We start from the raw sequence: 19,983 nt of genomic DNA on the forward strand, positions 1-19,983 counted from the left end.
TAAAACCAAAATTAAGAGAAACAAATATTTTTATTTCTTGCTTTTGAAGTTCGTATGCTATGCTATGTTGTAGTCTACAGAGTACATAATTCTTCACTTGATTTATGGCATGCTCATGTTTTACTGATGCCATGATAGTACAAGTTCCAAGGTTAAGCATGGCTGCACTTAAATAGGGTAGGTGGTAGGATATTTTTGGGAAGCTCTAAACGTATATTATAAACTAAACTTGCATTGTGATGAGGAAGCTTGGGAAACTGGGAATAAACCAATTGATAGTATAGCTAGGAGTTTGGAAAAAGGATATTCTGAGTATATTAACTTAAGTAATAGTTTATAAATAAATGCATTAGGATCAAGAATAAGCTTAGTTGTTACTATTGTAATATTTGGAGTATTGGGAATAAAATAAATGAATTGAGGACTCTAGTTGAAATGGAAGACTATGATAGAATGTGAATTACTGGAATTTGTTTAAACTAAGAGATTATTGATATAGGATTTTGAATTCAAGGTTTATATGTTAGATAGTATTGATAGACTTCATAAAAGGGATGAACTGCTGTCTGTTAAAATTAAAACATAAGAAATGGTACTCAAGAGGTTTAACCTGTATTGGTTTAATCACTGTTTCAAGGGTAGAAAATTTTTAATTGGCAATTATTATAGGTCACATGATCAGACAGATGAGGCCATTGAGAAATTGTACAATGTGATAGGGCTGCTACTGATAAAAATAAGAATACTATTGCATTAATTGTGGAAGTAGATTGATTTTAGACACATTAACTGGGATTGTATTGAGTCATATAGTAAGGGAGAGAGAATTCTTGAAATGATTGAAGATTTTTTTTATGCCAAATGGTCAAACAGTCAACCAGAAGGAATGCCATTCTAGGATTATTTTTATGGTTGGAAGAGAAAGTGGGAAACACTTGTGAAAGAGTAGCAATTGCATAATTAGGTTTGATGTTTTGCTACATTTAGAGATAAAAAGACAAGAAATTTTAGTTCCTACTTTTCAGAAAACCAATTTTGAGGCCTTCAGACAAGATTTATCATTAATGAATTGTGGCAAGTTTAAAGGTTGTATGGGGCACATTTGGGAAATTTTTAAAAATAAATTGCATTTAATTCAAGATGGGTATGTTCTGAAAAGAGGAAAGTATAACAGGGAAAATCAAACCTAATTAGCTTACTAAAGACAAAGTGGAGAAAATAATGGATATAAATCATAAGTTTGAGACGTTTACATTGCCAGATTGGTTGAAAAACTTATAGAACTATAGGAAAGCTTGAGGTTGGGTTAAAAAGAATTGAGAAATCCAAAAGGGGTTATGAGAAATAGCTGGCTGATAATACTAAAACTAATAGAAAGGATTTTTAAAGTAGGTTCATGGTTAACCAAGTGTCAGCATTGGGATTGGACCCTTAACAAATGCAAACTGCAAGGTATTTGTTGAAGACTATGAAGTGTCTGATCTTTTAAATGTTTTTCTTCTCTTTAATTTTGTAAGAGAAGATACCAATATTCCTGACCCTGAGCATTCTATGGGGAATTTTGGTATTAATCTCTTGATGTTAAGTAGAAAGATTGAGTAATTAGAAATATAGCACCAGAATCAGGTAAGGTTTTTCCCAGGGTTTTAAAGGAGACCAAAGATCAGATATGGATAATGCAAGCATATTTCTTCAATTTTTAGATGTTAATAGAGAATGAACAGGTGCCTCAGAATTGTAGAGTTATTGGAAAAATTTTAGAAAGTTTGATAAGTTTTGAAAAATGAGTAAGTGAGAGATATATTGTAAATGAAAGCCAAAGTGACTTCACTAAAGGGAAATCATGCTTACTAATCTGTTCTCTATTATCGAGGATGTTTATTGTTATCTATACCTGTGGTGTACAAACTGTGGGGCATGCCTCCCAAGGGGTGTATGTGGAGAGTCATTAGGGAAGGCATGTAACTGTAGGAGCAGGTAAATTATATCTGAAAGTACAAGTTTAAAAATAAAGAATATTTAAAAACCACCCTACAAGTTTTACTACTATTAGGTAATGTTGTAATAACAGTTAACATGAGAAAATGACATGTACAATGTATACACAGATAGGTTAGAGTAGGGAATTGCATCAATGTGCAAGCTGTAAAAGGAACATGTAGAGGTTAATTGCACACAGAAAGTAAACAGAAAGAGAGGTTACACTGCTGAAATGTTGTATATTTCACTCTCTTCTTAACTTTTAGCATAGAATTAACCTCTTATGTACACAGACAATTTTGTATTTGAATAGATGAATACAAATGGGCAAAAGTCTTCTCACTCCAGACATGGGAAATCTAAGACATTTTTTTCTGGTTAGAAGTTGTTGGATGTTCCAAAACACTGCAACTTTCTGTGTACTGTCAATAATTTGAAACCTCAAAGTTACGTAACAAGATAGTTGTTTTTCAAACCACTGATTGTTTTGCCTTATTTCATAAGTGGAACTGAGATGATAGGTGACATTGAACAGTTGTCCCTGAATCTGTTTATTTAATATTTCATTCTTCCACTTCCTTAATTAATTTTCCATTGTATTTTTTGTTTTATCTTTGTGTATTTGTTTAATTCAGCAGACAGTAGCTGTTTATGCTATTAACATATCATAAGAGCATTGTTAAAAATTTAATTTTCTTAGAAACATTCAAAAACACAGGCAGTAATACTCCTCTTTTAAGCAAGGTGCAGAGACACATTAGATATGGTAAAACGAAGTCTTAATTATAATATTATATTTATATAGGGATTTAGCTTATAGTCATGAATAAATTCTATGTAAAAAACATTGTACTGTTGATTGGATGGTCAAGATATCAAGATAATTTTTTAATGCATTTGTCAGATTATTAGTTTCAAGTTTTTGACATTAGTGTTAATTTACTAGTTTGTCAAAAACATGAAAATGAACAAGTATTTCCTCAAATGATGGCTTAAAAATGAAATTTGTTAATTTGAAAAATTAAAATTGTTAAATTCTAGTGATAATGAAGAAACAACAAGTTGATGGCTTTGTAGCTAGACCAAACACTTATTTGGTTTCCGTTTCTACTGCTTGTGTTGGTAAACTTCAAACCAAAAACTAAATAATCCTCCTGGTACTTATGCACTTTAAAAGGTGGATTCACATAGAGTTGTTAATAATGAGAAACAAACACAGTGTATTATTTGTTTGCAGATTTTAGCAAATGACAGTATAAAGTCAAATAAATTTTACAAGGCATTTGGAAACCAAATGCCCTGAGCATTTGGGTAAAACCCTCAAGTTATTCAGTTGGCTAGTGAAACAATTGAAAGGGTAAAGCAGCTTGTCTAAAAAGCAGGTCACTGTTTCATTAAAAACATTGAAAGCTTGCTTAGAAGCATCTATTAGATTGGGAAAAGCATGAAGCCACACACTATAGGACAGACATTAGTTCTTCCTGCTGCTGCAAAAATGTATGAAATCATGCATGGATAGAAGTATGGTGAGGCACGAAGTCTATCCCTTTATCATGTGTAATGAAATTGTTTTTATGTATTTATTTGAATATGAATGTTGTTTAGATTAAGTTTATATTTAGAAACATACATAGCCTGTACTGTTAGATATGTATTGGGAAACTCCCACCTATTCTCCAAAGTTGTAGAAGATTCTTGAGAGTAAGAATCAACAATATATGTATATATATAAAAACGTTTAAAATGTAACTTGCATTGTTCCGTAAGACTGAAATTTCTAGAATGCCTCCACACAGGTATAAATATAACCAATGCGATGTGCCAAAGAGAGTGTGTCTATTGTTAATTTGCTATATCGGTGTGCTGTAAAACTTCAAAAGCTATAACTGTAATTGTTATAATGCTTATCAATCAGGAAACTTAAGATATCTGACCAGGAACACTCATAAATTTTGAACGTTACAATTCATTTAACTTCAGTGGATTCTCATAGGACATTAGTATTTTTACTAAAACATTATATAAATACATCATGGAGAGCTCGGTGTGTGTGGCTGGTAAATAACGGTAAAATACTTAACTTCAACGGTGAAAAAATTGGCATGTGATCAGTGAAGGAGAAAGCTAGCTAGCTTCCCATTAAATGAATTATATCTACGTCGATTTGTATTCAACTCGTTCATCGTGAACCCTCGATAAGATATCAAGGAAGTTTCATACGAGAAAGAAGACTTTATATTGTTTGTAAGTTTGTGAAACTTTTGTTTATGAGTCATTGTCAAATCTATTGAACCCGTACAGAGATTAATTACTGAAAATAACAGATAAAATATAAAGTTTTTTTTTGAGAAGCATTTGATAACTATCTGGACATTATAAAGATTTTGCATGTGAAATTTGAAATTTTCTGATGCATAAAAGTATTTGTAATCTTAAAATGAAAATTACTTTGCATGATAAATAGGCAACATGCAAAAAAAAAAGACATGAGACAAACATTGCTTTATAAACCTTAAGACTCAATAAAAAAAATTGATATTTTGCATATGAAAGCATTGTTTACTGATAATACTGAAAGAAATGTTCACTGATAATCTGCCAAATTTCGTTAATATTCGCTTACTAATTTTAAAGTTATAATATGAAAACTATAACAAGCACAAAATGGTTATGAGGTAGGTCCCAGGTACTGAGCCTGTGCTACAAAAAGAGTTAAATTGGTACATTGAACAAATATTTATCAAATAACATTCAGTTGTATTTCAAGGTAATGCATTCGGGTTACTATAATTTGGATAATATGTTTAATACTAATGAAACACCAATTCATCAGCATTAATGGTGAAAAGGATCTTGTCATGTTGATGGATAAGTCATTGATGCCATTAAAGCACTACTCTGTTGTTGTTTGTAAAGCTATTAAAATTTTAGAGTGTTTTTGTAGAAGTACTGATTGCAAATCAAAAGAGGTAATTATCAGTCTACAGAAATCAATAGTTAGGTCTCACTTGGAATAGATGGTACAACCTTGCTCTCCTTATCAAAAAAAGGATATTGACTTGCTTGAAAGGTATCACAAGAGGGATACTTGGATGATTCCAGGAATGGAAGGGCTATCTTACATTGATAGATTTAAATTTCTTAGACCTGCCATGACCTGGTGGTTAAAGCACTTGACTTGCAATTTGCTGGATGTGGGTGTGAATTCTGTCACTGAATATGCTTACTCTTTTAGCTATGGGGACATTATAATGTAATGTTCAGTCCCACTATTCATTGGTAAAACAGTAACCCAACAGCTGGCAATGAGTGGTGTTAACTAGCTGCTTTTCTTATAGTCTATCACATCAAAATTAAGATAGGCTAATACAGAAAGCCCTTATATAGCTTTGCACAAAATACAATAAACAAACAAAAAGATCTTTTAGGATAAGAGTTATGTTATTGAAGTTTACAAGATTATCTGGTGGATCAGTATGAAAATGGCCTAATATTTCTCTCTCTGTATTCTCAAGATAATAGAACAAAAGGACACAAGTTTAAGATTGGGAAATGACATGCTAGGCTCAAGTTAAGACAGTTAAGTTTTCTAAGAAGGTGATGAATTTATGGGATGAGATCTCCAACAAAATCCTTAGGGGTTTTCTGGAGAAGTTCTCTCCCTTCTTTCCTCCATGTTGGTTCATTTCTCATCTTCAGCTCTGGCTGTACATACATGGTTTCTCTGTTGTTGGGACCTTCTAGGTCATGATGCAACCTTAACTTGCATCCATTTACCATAATCTTTGGGATTTATGTATGGCCCCATTTCTGCAGTGATATGTCTTTGACACACTACCTGAGTCTATGGAATCAGAAGTTGCATCAGCACAACAACAGTCTACTCTTTCCCACCTTGTTGCCTGTTTGTCTCAGTTTGAGCCCAATATGGCACATACTGTTTCCTGTCCCATCCCTTCCCTTACTTGTCCCTTCTTCTCAAAGTGCCTTGTTTCATTGTTTTCTTTGATGATACTCATCACATTGCAAACAATATTGGTGATTATCCAGTAGTTTCTGGCCTAGTGTGAGCTTGTCTTGCCAATTTTCTTCATCACTGCCATCCTTTCATCAAAGATCATTGGGTTTTTCATGTTTTATGGGAAGGATTCATGATCCCATTTTTTTCCCACCTCCCATGTCTCCTATATCTGTTTCCTTCCCTCTGCCTTGGGATCCTATTACCAGCCAGCATCTGTTGGAGGCAGTTCATGAACTACTATCTTAACAGTTCATTGAACCTGTTCTACATCTTTCACAGGTTTTTATTCCAGACTTTTTGTTGCTTTCCAAGAAAACCGGGGACTGGCGGCCTGTCATAGATTTTTCCTACCTCAATCACTTTGTTCAACTGCTCCGTTTTACCATGGAGTCATTTCTCACCGTACGGTGGGCATTTTTCTGGGCTTATGGATGAACAAGTTGAACAACACCAATGCTTATCTCCACATCCCTATATCACCATTGTCTCATCCATATCTTTGGTTCGTGTGTCACAGGGTGGTTTATCAATTTTGTGCCCTACCCTTTGGGCTTGCTTCCACCCCTTATGTTTCCTATTGGGTGGTCAGAGCTTTTGCTCACTATCTTCATGCTCTGGGGTTGTGAATATACCATTATATGGACAACTGGTTTCATCTGGCTCATTATGAACTGGAGTCAGCCACCCATACTCACCAACTCCTTCTAATGGCTGCTCAGGTGGACTGGTTGATCAAACTGAAGAAGTCCTTTCTCTAACCTACCCAATATTTTGTTCACTTGGGTGTCTTTTTCCCACCCTTTCAGCTCCCTCACTTTCTGCTTGTGAGATTCTATCTCTCTTGGGGATGGGGTCTTCAATGATGCCACTGGTCTCCCATGGTTGTGCACATAGATCTCTTCAGTGGGTTCTTTTCAATCAATGGAACCTTGCTCTAGATCCCTTGTCAGCTCCTGTTACCCTTTATTTTACCATAATGGACAATTTGCATTGGGGGTTGGACAAGACCCATAGGTCGGCAGGAATCCCGCCTCCTCCTCCAGATTTACATTTTTCATAGATGCATCCATTCAGGGCTGGGGTGCATGGGTCAATTCCCAGGAGGCTTTGTGCCATTGGTCTGTAGATGAAAGGTCTTTGCATATCAATGTCCTTGAGCTTCTTGCAGTCAGTCGGGCATTGAATAACTTCCTTCCTCTCGCCAGACATTGTCTGGTGAGGATTCATTCCAACAATTCTTTGGTGGTAGCATACTCTTCCAGACTGGAATATTGATGTGGTCCTCCATTCCTTTACCTCTGTTTGAACCACTTTCCTTGTGTTTCATGTTTTACCTTTACCTTCAATGTTTTTCCATTTCCTCTTAGCCTGTGAACATTGAATGTCTGATTTGTTTGCCATTGATGTTTCATATATGCTTTACCATCCTCCCTATCTTCTCCTTTATCTGGATCATTCCTTCCTCCCAAAGACCTTGGCAGCTAGGGAGGGCAACAACTCCTTTTTGCCTGTTTCCCTTCCTTCTATTTCTCATCTCTACCTTTGTCCTGATCCGGATATACTTCTATATCTGGTTTCTACTCTTCGTTGTTATACTGCCTACATAGCTTCCTTCTGTGGTACCCATTCCCGACTCTATCCTTTTGCACTCTTCCTCTGTTTGGGATCTTTCCCCTTTTACCCACGCCAATTGGGTTTGACATTTGATTCAGTTGGCTCATTCCACCTTGTTTTCTTTCTCCTGGGATTTGTTGCATGTGTTTTCTCATCAGATTCAACACTTCACCTTTTACCTCGCATCTCGTCTTTGTCAGCCATTGGAGGAAATTCTACAGTCAGGCATGTGGACTACACCTAATATGTTTGTCTCCCATTATTTACATGATATCAAGGTTTCTTCCTTGTTAGGTTTTCGTTTGCCACCTGTGGCAATTCTTTAAGCTTCAGTGTGACTTTGACTAGGTAAGTTTATATTCATACTTTTCTTTTTCTTTCAGGTGCTCTTGCTGCATTTCCTTGTTATATGGATCCCACTCTGTGGTGGATGGTGCATGACCAGGGATTCTTCAACTTGAAATCTGCACTGTACAGCCATGTTGACTCGCGCTTCATCTTCCATGGCTTCACAATGCTTACTGTTGAGATGGGGTGTTCCACAAGGTTGCTTGTAGATAAATAACCTTGTGATGCAATTGCTTCATAAACTTGCCTGTTCCGGACTGCTTGGGTAAAGCAGAAGGGGATAGCTGCCCATCTCTGCCATGCTTTGTAGTGAATAAATTGATATGCTCTGCTTTTCAAAATAGTGTTTTGTGGTCACCTGTTGCACTGTCTCAAGTGATGATGTTCCTCCGGGCTCTCCACCTCGTTCTCACACTCCTTTCTTCTAGTGCAGTATGGGAGTTCCAGTTATGAGCTGCTGGGGTGGTTGACAGTAGAGCCACCCTCCTGAATGGTTTCCACACAAAGATGGCTATAACCATTCAGTGCAGAGAAGGGCAGTGGTGTTCTATGGGTGTAGATGATGTGCTATCCTCCAATATGCAATATACATCCACAACGAGGTGAGGTGTCAAATTGCAGATCACCCCTTTGATTAGGAGCCCTCATCCTACCCCCGCATGGATGTCGGTACCCCATGGCTGGGTTTTGGATTTAGAGTAGAAACAGTCAACAGAAGTCCTAACACATGTTATCGTTGTCTATATTCCTCCCTCGATCATACTCCTTCTGTGTTGTAGGTCACAGTGGAGGTAAGGGGGATTGTTCTAGTTCTTTTTGCTATCCCTCATTGTATCTTATTCTGAAGATGTTATCGCTTTTTGGATGGTTCTGATCAGTTTTGCTGTTGGAGGAGTTGATTTATATTATAATGACATCCTTTCAATACTGGATTTCAGATCCCTGGATCGATAGATCAAAGCTAACACATGTCATGCTCAGGAGTCGGAGTGGCTCTAGATTCTGTCCCAGTCTATTGAACTTGAGGTGAAGATGGTATGATTCTCATCCTACCACCATGTGGATGTCAGTTACTAGCAGCATGGGTATTCAATGTATATGATCCATCTCACCCTAGCCACTCTACACCTAGGGGCACATTCATTGTTTTACCCACTTTTATACTTTGTGGAATTGAGTTGCATATATATTTACTTGGTTATGTTGCCATGGTTTTATCCCACTTGAATGTGCTCCTATCTTTTTCTGCCCTTATCTACTACACTTTTCATGGATGGGCAAATAGTATACCTGGTTTAGAAGTAGTGTGGTTCCCCTCATCAGATCCTTGGATCTGACTCTCTCATTTCCAGGGGTATCCTTCAGATGCTTTTGGGGGGCACTTATTACCTTGCACCAGTCTCACCACCTAATCACTATGGGATTCTAGCTAATCTTGTGAGAAGTTATAATTTCCTATACTGAAAATGTATTTCCAATAGGTACTTCTCTCCTCTCACACTTCCCACTCTTCGTCCCCACTTTCCTCCAGTGCTTACATTTTCTACCAAACCTCAAAATGATAATTTGGTAGAGGCGTATAGACGGAATCACATGCGTCACGTATGTCATGCTCCTATTGGTGGAGAAGTGATGCATGATGATTTACGTGAGAGACATGTTGGAATCTTTCGATTCCAATAGAGGGGAGCAAAAAGCTTGTGGCAAGTGTAAAGAAACAAATTTCCATATAGATGGCAGAACTGGACAAGAATAGCTAATCTTGTAAGTGGAGGGAAGAACCTAGCAGCAACACATTTTCAGTATAGGAAAATTATAACTTCTAGCTTAGAAAACAAGACTGTTATTTAATTCAACAGTAATCATGCTATGTCTTATTGCAGTTATTGACCATGTTTTGAATTTTAGATTTTTCATACCAAGTATATGCAATAATGATAATTTTTCTACAAGTTTTTCTTCAACTTTAAAATACCTGGTTTGTTTACATGTCAATGCAAGATGTAGCAATGTTATTGCATTAAAATCTTGTAGTCAATTATTAAACTAAAAACAACATATTTAATTTATCTTTCAAATGAGAGATATACACCATCATAGGGTGTTGTACGACACTGTGGTTCTTTTTATTTCATTAATATCTTATACATTATAATATGCAAATGCTACATATCTTGCTCTTGTGTAGTGTTTTTTGGTGTTTTTTTTGTATTAAAAATTTGTTTTTGTTTTTGTAAAGCCCAAATTTGGAACCTAAAAAACCTGGTTGTGGTTATATGCTGAATTCAGCTCAGGTGTTACTTTCCATAGCAGGATCTGATCATGGAAATATACTGTTTAGAGGGATAGTTCTGCATTCTGACAGAGGGGAGGAGAGCCAAATTATTGACTTGAAAGTGAAATCAGATGTTTCACTATTAACTCTGAGAACATTACTGTAGAATGTTGAATGCTCTCCAGCACTTCACTAGCATTCCAGAGCATTATACTCTTTCCATCCACCAAGATGACTGAATTTGAGTTTGGTCCATTCAGAACTACTGATAATGTTAGTTGTTTTTGTGATGATTAGCTGAGCTTGAGGACACTGGTATAAAAAATGGGGTAACTTATTATGGTTATGTTGCAATCCCATGGGCATTCTGTATGATCTGTTGCCAATGTCAGCATCCAGAACTTCTGAAGCCTTTGGATGCGCTGCAGTTGGTAGACAATGCTGAAAAGTTTGATACTACCCACATCCTTTTTGTGGGTTTATCATTGTGCCTCTTATGTGATGTACTTGGAATTACCCAGGAGCCTTCTTGTTAAGAGAGGTGTTGATGTCACAAAATATCAAGAAAACAGAAATTTTGAGAATTGTGCTGTGATGTCATTGCAACAGTCATGTATCATCTTAGAGAACACAAATGGGAATTTGACATTTGACAAAATATGTGAATACTAGCTGTTAAAAAAGAGGAGATGCCACCCAAATGTATAACACATTCTTATGTATGGCTGGAGTGGTGACATTGACCTAAAGCTGAGAGTGAAAAATATGTTTTAACGATTAGGATCTGTATCCCAGGTGGCTGTAAGATATGTGGCCAAAAGAGAGTTGTAGCCTTACTTTCAAAGCTATAAAGTTGAATTTTGGGATGAAATATGTTAACAATATTTACGTTTTCCACCCAGTTTTAACCAATAGAAAAGTATATGTAATTGGTCTAGAAGAGGCCTAGACAAATCCCAGGCACCAGATGACCATGGTGACTAAAAATTTCATCGTGGCACCTAGTGTTTTCTCCCATTTTATTCATGCATAGGACTGTGCCAAATAGAACGTGAATCTAGAACAATTCTGGACTCTTGAAAAATCAGAACTATTTTTAAGTTTGAAATCAAACTTTGTTTCTAGAATTTTAATGACACTGGTATTTTTCTCCTATAATATTACCTCTTTTGATTGCCTGTTTCTGTTTTAGTTGAATTTAATTCCTAACATAAACATAAATAACTCCTAAGTTTTTGCACTTTTTCTGCTATAGACATGGAAGTGCATTTGCACCCTATCAACACCTGTGAAAAATTAGGCAAAAATTAGTGCAAATCTATGCTTAGGGATTATTATGAAAAAGCCTTTGTTAAAACAGATTGAAGATACCAATTATCTGTAGGGAAGAGGACAATATGTAACTGGGCAACACCCCAACACAACCTGAACATGAATCTGTGGTTAAAGGGTGCGTGCTGTGCAGCATAAAAGAGTGGACAACAACTGAAGTTGAGTGAAATCTTAATGTGTATTTTTGTATACTATGTTTTTAATCCCTAATAAAATAAAGTTGACCAAGCTACAAATATTTTCTTTCCTGTCTTAACAGCTAAAAATAAAAGAGGTAAAGCTAGGCTTGAACTGGCCGACTTATGATTTGAATGAATGTCAGATCCTGCATGCAAAAATCCTAGATATCTTGCAACACCTCAACTTTTGCAATCATTTTCTGAGTGACAATTTCTGAAAAACATGCAAATTATTGTCTAGAATTGTAATGGGAGAATTATTTTGAGAAAATTTTGGGAAAAGAAAAACTGCGGATAATTGTGACACTCGGTACAAACTGTAGAGAAGTTAGGTTAAGCACACCTGACTCATAGAGTTGAAAATATTTGTCGAGGTATGTGTCAGTGAAGTCCTGAGTGTCTCATTTCTAAGCAACATCATGCTGACCATAAATGTTCTATGTCAGGCCTCAACAAATATTTTCAGATCTAGGAGCCAGGTGTGCCTAACCTAACTTCACTGACACATACCTGCAACACATTTATATGTGTATTGCCATAGAGAACTTTTTGTTCTCATTTTTACTCTGAAGCAGAAAAACGGCAATATGGTACAGTAGTCACATGTATGCTGTGAAGATCACAAATACTGGTTAGTGAATAGTATGTCTGCATACACCAGAATTGTCATACATAGGTAAAGAAGATTAAGTGTGCGGGTTAATTTTCCACATGTGAAAAATCTGTAATCTGAAGATTATGATGGAATGAACATCGGTAAATATTGTTTAAATTGTTCATGTTCATCTAATGTATTAATTAAGCATGATTTCTGCTAGAAAAAAGCAGAGAGCAACAATATTAATTTATTCTTTTTTTTTTACTCTAAAACATTTTTTTTTGAATTATTTACCTGTGTTATAGAAGTGTTGGTTGTACAAATCCATAGGTGGCAATGTTGTGTGGTTAACATTGGACTAAGTTAAAAGTCCAGTAATGATAAGGCAATGAATCACCATTCCTGTTTAGGAGTTACTGTACTTTGAGTATTTTGACACCATCAATATCAAATAAGGTTTTGAAACACAGTTCCCAGAACTTTCCCTGCTTTGAAAACACAGTAAGGTAAGTTTTATCATCTTGTTGACAGTATAATGGTTACAACAAGAATTGTCTAAAGTATTATAAAATGCTTATGTTACAGCTTTGTAGAAAGTCTGGGCCAACCCATTAAACTTGTTAGCTATTTGAATGTTAGTCAGTAAGCTCTGAAAATACAGTGGGGTAGGATTTACCGGCTTGTTTACACAGTACAATAGTTGCAACAAGAATTGTCTAAAGAACTATATAAAAGTGAGAGAAAATATTTATGATACGGCCCTGTACATAGGTGTATCCGATCCAATAAACTTGGACGGTTGGGATTTAGTGGTAATATAGGTGTGAAAGTGCTTATGAACATCCTGTTTCCTATTTTACCATGCTTAGACAGTAATCAATAAATGAATTGTTTCTACTATTTTCTAAGGTACATATATATTAATATTATATAAATATAAATATTTTACTTTCAGTTATTTTTCTTGAAACATATAACAGTAAATAAAAAAATATTCACAAAACAATGATCTCTAGTAGTTGCATTGTTTTGACATTCTTTTTTGCACTCATGAGTTGTACTTGCTAACTCTCATTGTAAGCCTTGTCCAAATTCAGATGTCCATGTTGAAAAAAATTATTATTTTCTTACTTTATATATGCATTTTTGAATATAAAAAAATTATAATTGATTATACCAATACAACAAAAACTATTGTAATTTACCAGGCTTGCTAACTATGCAGTATTTGGGTCTAAACATTTTTTTTCTGTTTTGAATATAGCATTGGTCATAATACTTCAAACTCTCCAACAATAAAAGAGCTTTTTTCTTTTAAATAACTTACAAAGACTAACAGAATTATATAGAGGAAATATAGAGCTTGTGATTGGTTATTAACCTGTGAGTATAAAAAAAGCAGGTGTGTAAATAAACAAGTCTTCTCAAATGATGAAGTGGTGGGCAGAGCCAATATGGTGGATTCAATAAATATTATGATATCTAAGCCGATAGAAAAGGTAAGAGGTTCTTATTCTATATTCTACCTTTCCAGCATTGAAATTTTGAGTTTATAATTTGCTTGAAACTATAGACATTGTATTCTGGGTGCCATAAAATGTAATCTGACCAATCCCAGAAGAAGATGTACCCGTGTGACACACAAAAATCAATATTTAGCAATTATATTTTTATATTTACTTTCAAACTAAGAAATTAACTTGTGTATAATACTAAAATTTGAATTAAAATCTATAATTTGATAGAAAGTTTATTGACATACATTCATAAAATAGCAGTTCAATACAATTTTGAATGTAAGGCTAGAAATGTGATGATGTACCCTCTGCCCACTAGCTGCCTGTATTGATAGGGTAAATCAAAATCAATGTATGAGTGCTTCACATGCATACTTTTATTTATATGATAAACATTCTCAGAATCACATTAGTCAAAATGCACAAGTCGATTAAACTGTAGCCCAAAGGTTTAGCATGCTGGACTGTTGACCTGAGATTCTGTGGCTCATGTCCTCTTACTGCTAAAACAAATCACACCACATATTTTGGGTCATTGATGCCAGATACAAATGTAGGTTAAATCCCACTATATGGTCTGATTACAGTAACCCAGGGGTTGGTGGTGTTGACTAGCTGCTTTTATTCTAGTCTATTACTTCAAAATTAGGGATGGCTAGTACAAATGTAGAGGAAGAATTTGTGGATGGAGGTGTGTTGCATTCCTATAGGTGGAGGGTTTAGCTGCATTATATGTCATGCAGTAGTGCAAATTCATGTGTTTTGAGATGAATTTTAGGTAGGAGTTTCTACAAGGCTGGTGTCATGCAAGTCTCAGGCATATAGCATGACTTCAAGAGGAAAATAGCTATCTGTGTATGGAAGTATCTATAGGAAAAACATTTTCAATTAAGGAAAATGGTAACTTTACATAGTTTTTCTGCCTGTTCAGTATGAAATAAACTCAGGAAAGCTTCCTTTTTTCGTTAAAATGGTGTATAAAGTTTCAAAACATAGGCAGAGGCTAGCATGTAGCATTTCTTGTTTTTGTGAAAGCTAGAAAGTTTCAGAATGTCTTCAAATATAGAATGAAAATTATCTTGTGTTTCTCTGTAACAAAAGGTGCACAGTATAACTTAGTTCAGTGTTATTTCTTTTTTTTTACTTTCTTACGCACATGTAAGGGTGAAACAGTGAAATTGACTGAAGTACTGGTTACTGCCATACCTTCAAAGTTCAAGAGAGGAATTGGCTGGTTGTGAAATTGCTAACAGGCCAGCCAAAAGTGTAGGTGATGATGTATTATAATGCAATATATTCAATAAGGCAATTCAATTTTAAACCCTTAGATATGTTTAATTATTGTATTTTAATTTTTTGTGCCCCTCAATAAAGTGCCATGTGGGTTGATGTTCTCACAATTCCTGAGAACCAGCTAACCACATGTTGGTACATATAGGGACAGGTTTGATTTTTTTTTATAATGGTATAGAAATACACTGAAATTGCTGCAGTAGAATGTACATTAATAGTTTTAAAAACTTCAGTGAATAGCTGGAATGTTTAATCACCACCATGTATTGAAGACTGAAAATCTTGACCTTTTGCAGGATAGGTTGGCCAATAAGTGTATTAATTCTTGCTCAGATCTTCAAATCGGTAGTGGGACTACTTAACTGTTTTAAGTATTAAACTTCAAGTTTGCATTACTTTTACTTTTATAACAACATAACCTATAGATAACTAAAGACCTTTTGGTCTTTCAAGGATATCTTTTGGGAAAATTAAAAAACCACCTTTTACTTCTAAAGTAATCATTGATTCCACTCATAAACTCTTGTAAAAAGCTGGCCTCAACTACTGCCAACAGCAACTCATTCAATAAGTCAATCTCCCTGTTAGAAAAATAAACTGTTTAACTGGAATGTAGCCTGTCTTTTCCAGGTTTTTGTCTTCTCAGAGGCCTGAATGCTATTGATCCCATGAATAATCTTCAATAAGAGAACCTCTCTATTCTTTTCTCTAGAGAAAATAAGTTAAAATATCTTAACATATCTCACTAATATCAGTCTGCCCTTGCTTATCATCATGCAGACTTTCCCTTTCGCCAACAACAGTTGTTGGGGTCAGTTATACCTGTTTTGTTTGGGGGGGGAGCAGACCCAAATTACCCTGTCCAACTTACCCAACCCCATTTTTCTCGCCTTTGTCTCACCCTCACAACCCTGTTAAGGTATCTTTCCTCCTCTCAACTTCTGTGAGAGTCCCTTCACAGGAACTCTGAGAGGTTTCCTGCTGAAATCCTTTTCGTCCTTACTTCTGCATTGGCTTGTCTGTTGTCTTTGGCTCTCGCGCTTCAAACGCAGTTTGTTTGTTGTCGTGTCTTCTTGGGCACGGAACTATCTCCAGTGTCCTTATCTGAGGGACCTCCGCATGGCACCATTTTTGTGGCATTATGTGTTTGACTTGGTTTCTGAGTCTTTGGAGTTATGGCTGGACTCAGCCCATCAACATTCTACCCTTACTAACTTGGTAGCTTGTTTGTCACAGTTGGGGCCGAGTGTGGCACTAGTTCCTATCCCCCAACCTACCTCTTTCTAATCTGTTCGTGTCCCACTCTCCCGCAGTGTCATGGTTCGATGATTTATTTGATGATGCATGATCCACCAACACCAGTACTGGTGACTATGTTGTCGGTTTGGGCCCAGTGGGGGCTCGTCTCTTGAATTTTGCTCATTGGTGGAGACCTTTTCTTACCAATGTCTGGGTGCACAGAGTTCTTTTGGAGGGATATGTTATCCATTTTTTCTCCCTTCTCCAGTGCTCCTACTACCTTCCCTTCTCCTTGGGATCCCTTGACATGCCAGCATCTGTCAGAGGTGGTCCAGGACCTCATCGCACAACAGGATATTGAACCAGCCCCACCAGGTTCATGGGGGTTTTACTCCTGCCTGTTTGTGCTTCCCAAGAAGACTTGGGACTGGCATCCTGTCATTGATTTATCCCATCCCAATCAGAATGTTTACACTTCTCGCTTGGGACTCATCTCAGTTGGGCTCAACCTCCTCCTCTCCAGCTCCATTCTATTGAATGGGCCATTTGAAAACCCTGTCTGTTCCCTCACTTACAGCTCGCGAGGGTCTAACACTTTTGTGGATGTGGTCCTCCATGACCCCTCTCATACCTCCTGGGCAGGGCCCATATGCAGTTTCTTCAATGGATCCTTCACGATCAATGGAACCTCCCCTGGGATCCCTTGGATACTTCTATATCCCTTGTAGACGATCTCCATTAGTGGTTGAACCAGGCCCAAATGTTGCCAGTGGTCCCTTTTCCTCCTCCATGGCCAGACTTGCATCTTTTTATGGATGCATCCCTTCAGGGCTGAGATTACTGGATGGATCAACCAGGTGGTTTGGGGTCGTTGGTCTGTGGAGGAGAGTTCTCTTCACATCAGTGTCCTTAAACTCGTGGCTGTTCATCAGGCTTTGGATCATTTTCTTTCTCTTGCCAGCTGTTTATGATCCATTCTACTGTGGTGACTTATATCAATCACCAAGGTGGTACCAGGTCCAGATCCCTGTGTTTTTGCACTGTGTATTTTCTTTATTGGACTTACACATATCGAATTCATTTGGTGACATGTCATGTACTGGGTGCTTTCAATCTTGTAGCTGATCATCTTTCCCGACCAGATTGCATTTATCCCATGGAGTGGTCCCTGCATCCTGCCATTTTTTGGTGGCTCTGTCTGCATCTAGGTACATCTCATATTCATGCCATTGCCCTCAATCACAAATTACTTCAGTTTTGGCCCCCAGTTCCCCATCCTCTAGCCTTGGGTGTTGATGCCTTCAGCCAGGATTGATCTCATCTGTCCCTTTATGTTTACCCTCCCATCAGTGTTCTTAAACTCCTGGCTGTTCATCAGACTGTGGATCATTTTCTTTCTCTTGTCAGCTGTTTATGATCTATTCTGACAGTTATACTGTGGTGCCTTATATCAATTACCAAGGTGGTACCAAGTCAAGATCCCTGTGTTTTTGCACTGTGTGTATCTTCTTTATTGGGCTCACACATATCAAATTCATTTGGTAGCATGTCATGTACTAGGTGCTTTCAGTCTTGTAGCCAATCATCTTTCCTTCCCAGATTGCATTTATCCTATAGAGTGGTCTCTGCATCCTGCTACTTTTCAGTGGCTCTTTCTGCATCTGTGTACACTCCATATTGATATCTTTGCCATTGCCCTCAATCACAAATTACTTCGGTTTTGGCCCCCAGTTCCCCATCCTCTAGCCTTGGCTGTCGATGCCTTCAGCCATAATTGGTCTCATCTGTTTATTTATGTTTACCCTCCCATCTGTTTACTTCATTGGGTGGTCTCTCTCATCCATGCCACTCTGTGCAAGGTCCTTGGTACCCTCAGTTGCTCCAACTGCAAATTTTCCCTCTCCTTCCTCTTCCTTTCTGTCTCAACCTTCTCTGTCAACTCCAGTCAAAGGTGCTCCATCCTGCTCCATTCATCTCTGTCTGTCTTTTGTCTGGTTCTTGGCGAGGAGTTCCAGTTTTTGTCGCATGGTAGCTTTACATTTAGCCCGTTCAATTGGCCCTTCTTCTTTGGTTGCCTATCAATGCAAGTGGAGCATTTGTTGCTCCTGGCATTGACTCGGGGTTTCCAGGCTTCTCACCCAACAGTTACCTGTATCTCCAAGTTTCTCACATGGATCTTTGATAGGGGTTCTTCGGTCTACTCAATTTTGGGTTTTTTGGCAGCGTTATTACATACCTTCCATTTTTGCCATTTGCACAGGGTCTTTGCTTCCCTGTCCTTTCCATCTTGATCTGTTCCTTCTGGCTCCATTGGCCACCAAGGCAACTGTCCCTCCCAAACTGGGACATTATTGTGGTCCATCATGCTCTCACTTTACTTCTGTTCGAACCTCTGTCTATGTGTTCCCTGTTTCACCTCTATTTGAAGGCATATTTCCTCCTCCTCCTTCTGGCCTGTGGGCATTGTAGGTCAGTTATTTTCACCCACAATGTTACCAGGACCTTGTACCACTCCTCCCACCTTGTCCTTTATCCAGATCATGCTTTCCTTCCTAAGACCTCTGCAATTTGAGAAAGTCAGTCCTTCTTAGTTACTGAGGTTGATTGTTAGGTTCCCTTTTGACTCTGGGACTTGAGGTGAAGAGGGTATGATCCTCATCCTACCCTCGCTAGGATGTACATACCCAGCGAGTGAGGTTTTCTGTTTCTTTCAAGTCATGCATTTTCCATTTTATTTGCCTGATTTGGATCTCAATGTGTTCCTTTATGATTTGAGAATATCTCCATTCAGATATTCATGACATTTTGTTACTCACATCCTCTACCGTTTCTCCTATGTCATCCTCTATTCTAACTGGTCCTTCCTCCCTAAGACCTGTGTTGCTCAGGAAGGTGGTTTGGCTTTCATGTCCATTCCCTCACCTTCCATTTCCAACCTGTACTCCCATTCCAATCCTGATTGGCATCTTTGTCTGGTTCACTCCTTAAAGTGTTATGAGACATGTACTGCTTCTTTTTGGAGTTTACGTTTCTGTCTTTTTATTCATTGGAACCCTTCTGTTTCCCATCATCTGTCCCCTGTCTCACTTACTGGTTGGGTTCATCAACTCATTAGGCTGGTGTGTTTTGACTTATCCATGGAAGGTTGCCATCTTCACAATGTTTCTTCTCTTCAAATTCATCACATAGATATGTCTTTGACTGCTTGTTTTCAACTTTGGAAGAGAACGTTCAGGCCAGAATGTGGACTACTCCCAATACCTTCGTTGCTCATTATCTGCATGACCTGGATATATCTTCCTCAAATGGATATTGTCTCCCTCCCATGGTGATTCTATACATGCTCATTTACCTTTGACTGAGATAAGTCTTATCACTTCCTTTCATTTATGTTTTGATTTAAGAAACCTTAGTTTTAACCACTGATAATGGGATCCCATTCTGTGGCTGGTGTTCCCTGGTCAAGTATGCCTTACCTCAAACCTGCACTCTTTACTGAATGCACTACAGATGGGGTGTTCCACAAAGTTACTAGTGGTTTACCCAGTGGTATATATATATATATATATATATATATATATATATAC

At 37.2% G+C, this 19,983-nt stretch overlaps 1 protein-coding gene across 15 annotated transcripts in view; it reads left to right on the plus strand.

The window, feature by feature from the left end:
* LOC106471544 (TBC1 domain family member 31-like) overlaps positions 1-19,983 on the plus strand; it is a 68,725-nt gene that overhangs the window by 2,184 nt on the left and 46,558 nt on the right. For 3 of the 15 annotated variants that reach the window (XM_022400148.1, XM_022400149.1, XM_022400152.1), the window contains one exon: positions 15,028-15,130. The exons of 9 other annotated variants lie outside the window; for them this stretch is intronic. The gene's annotated coding sequence lies outside the window, so the exon portion shown is untranslated. Of the gene's footprint in view, positions 1-11,768; positions 13,847-15,027; positions 15,135-19,983 lie in introns of those variants that run through there. 3 more of the 15 variants (XR_002613273.1, XM_022400150.1, XM_022400154.1) reach the window with 2 other exon arrangements.

This window comes from Limulus polyphemus, unplaced genomic scaffold (genome assembly GCF_000517525.1).
Source record: "Limulus polyphemus unplaced genomic scaffold, Limulus_polyphemus-2.1.2 Scaffold4689, whole genome shotgun sequence".
Classification (NCBI taxonomy): Eukaryota; Metazoa; Arthropoda; class Merostomata; order Xiphosura; family Limulidae; genus Limulus; species Limulus polyphemus.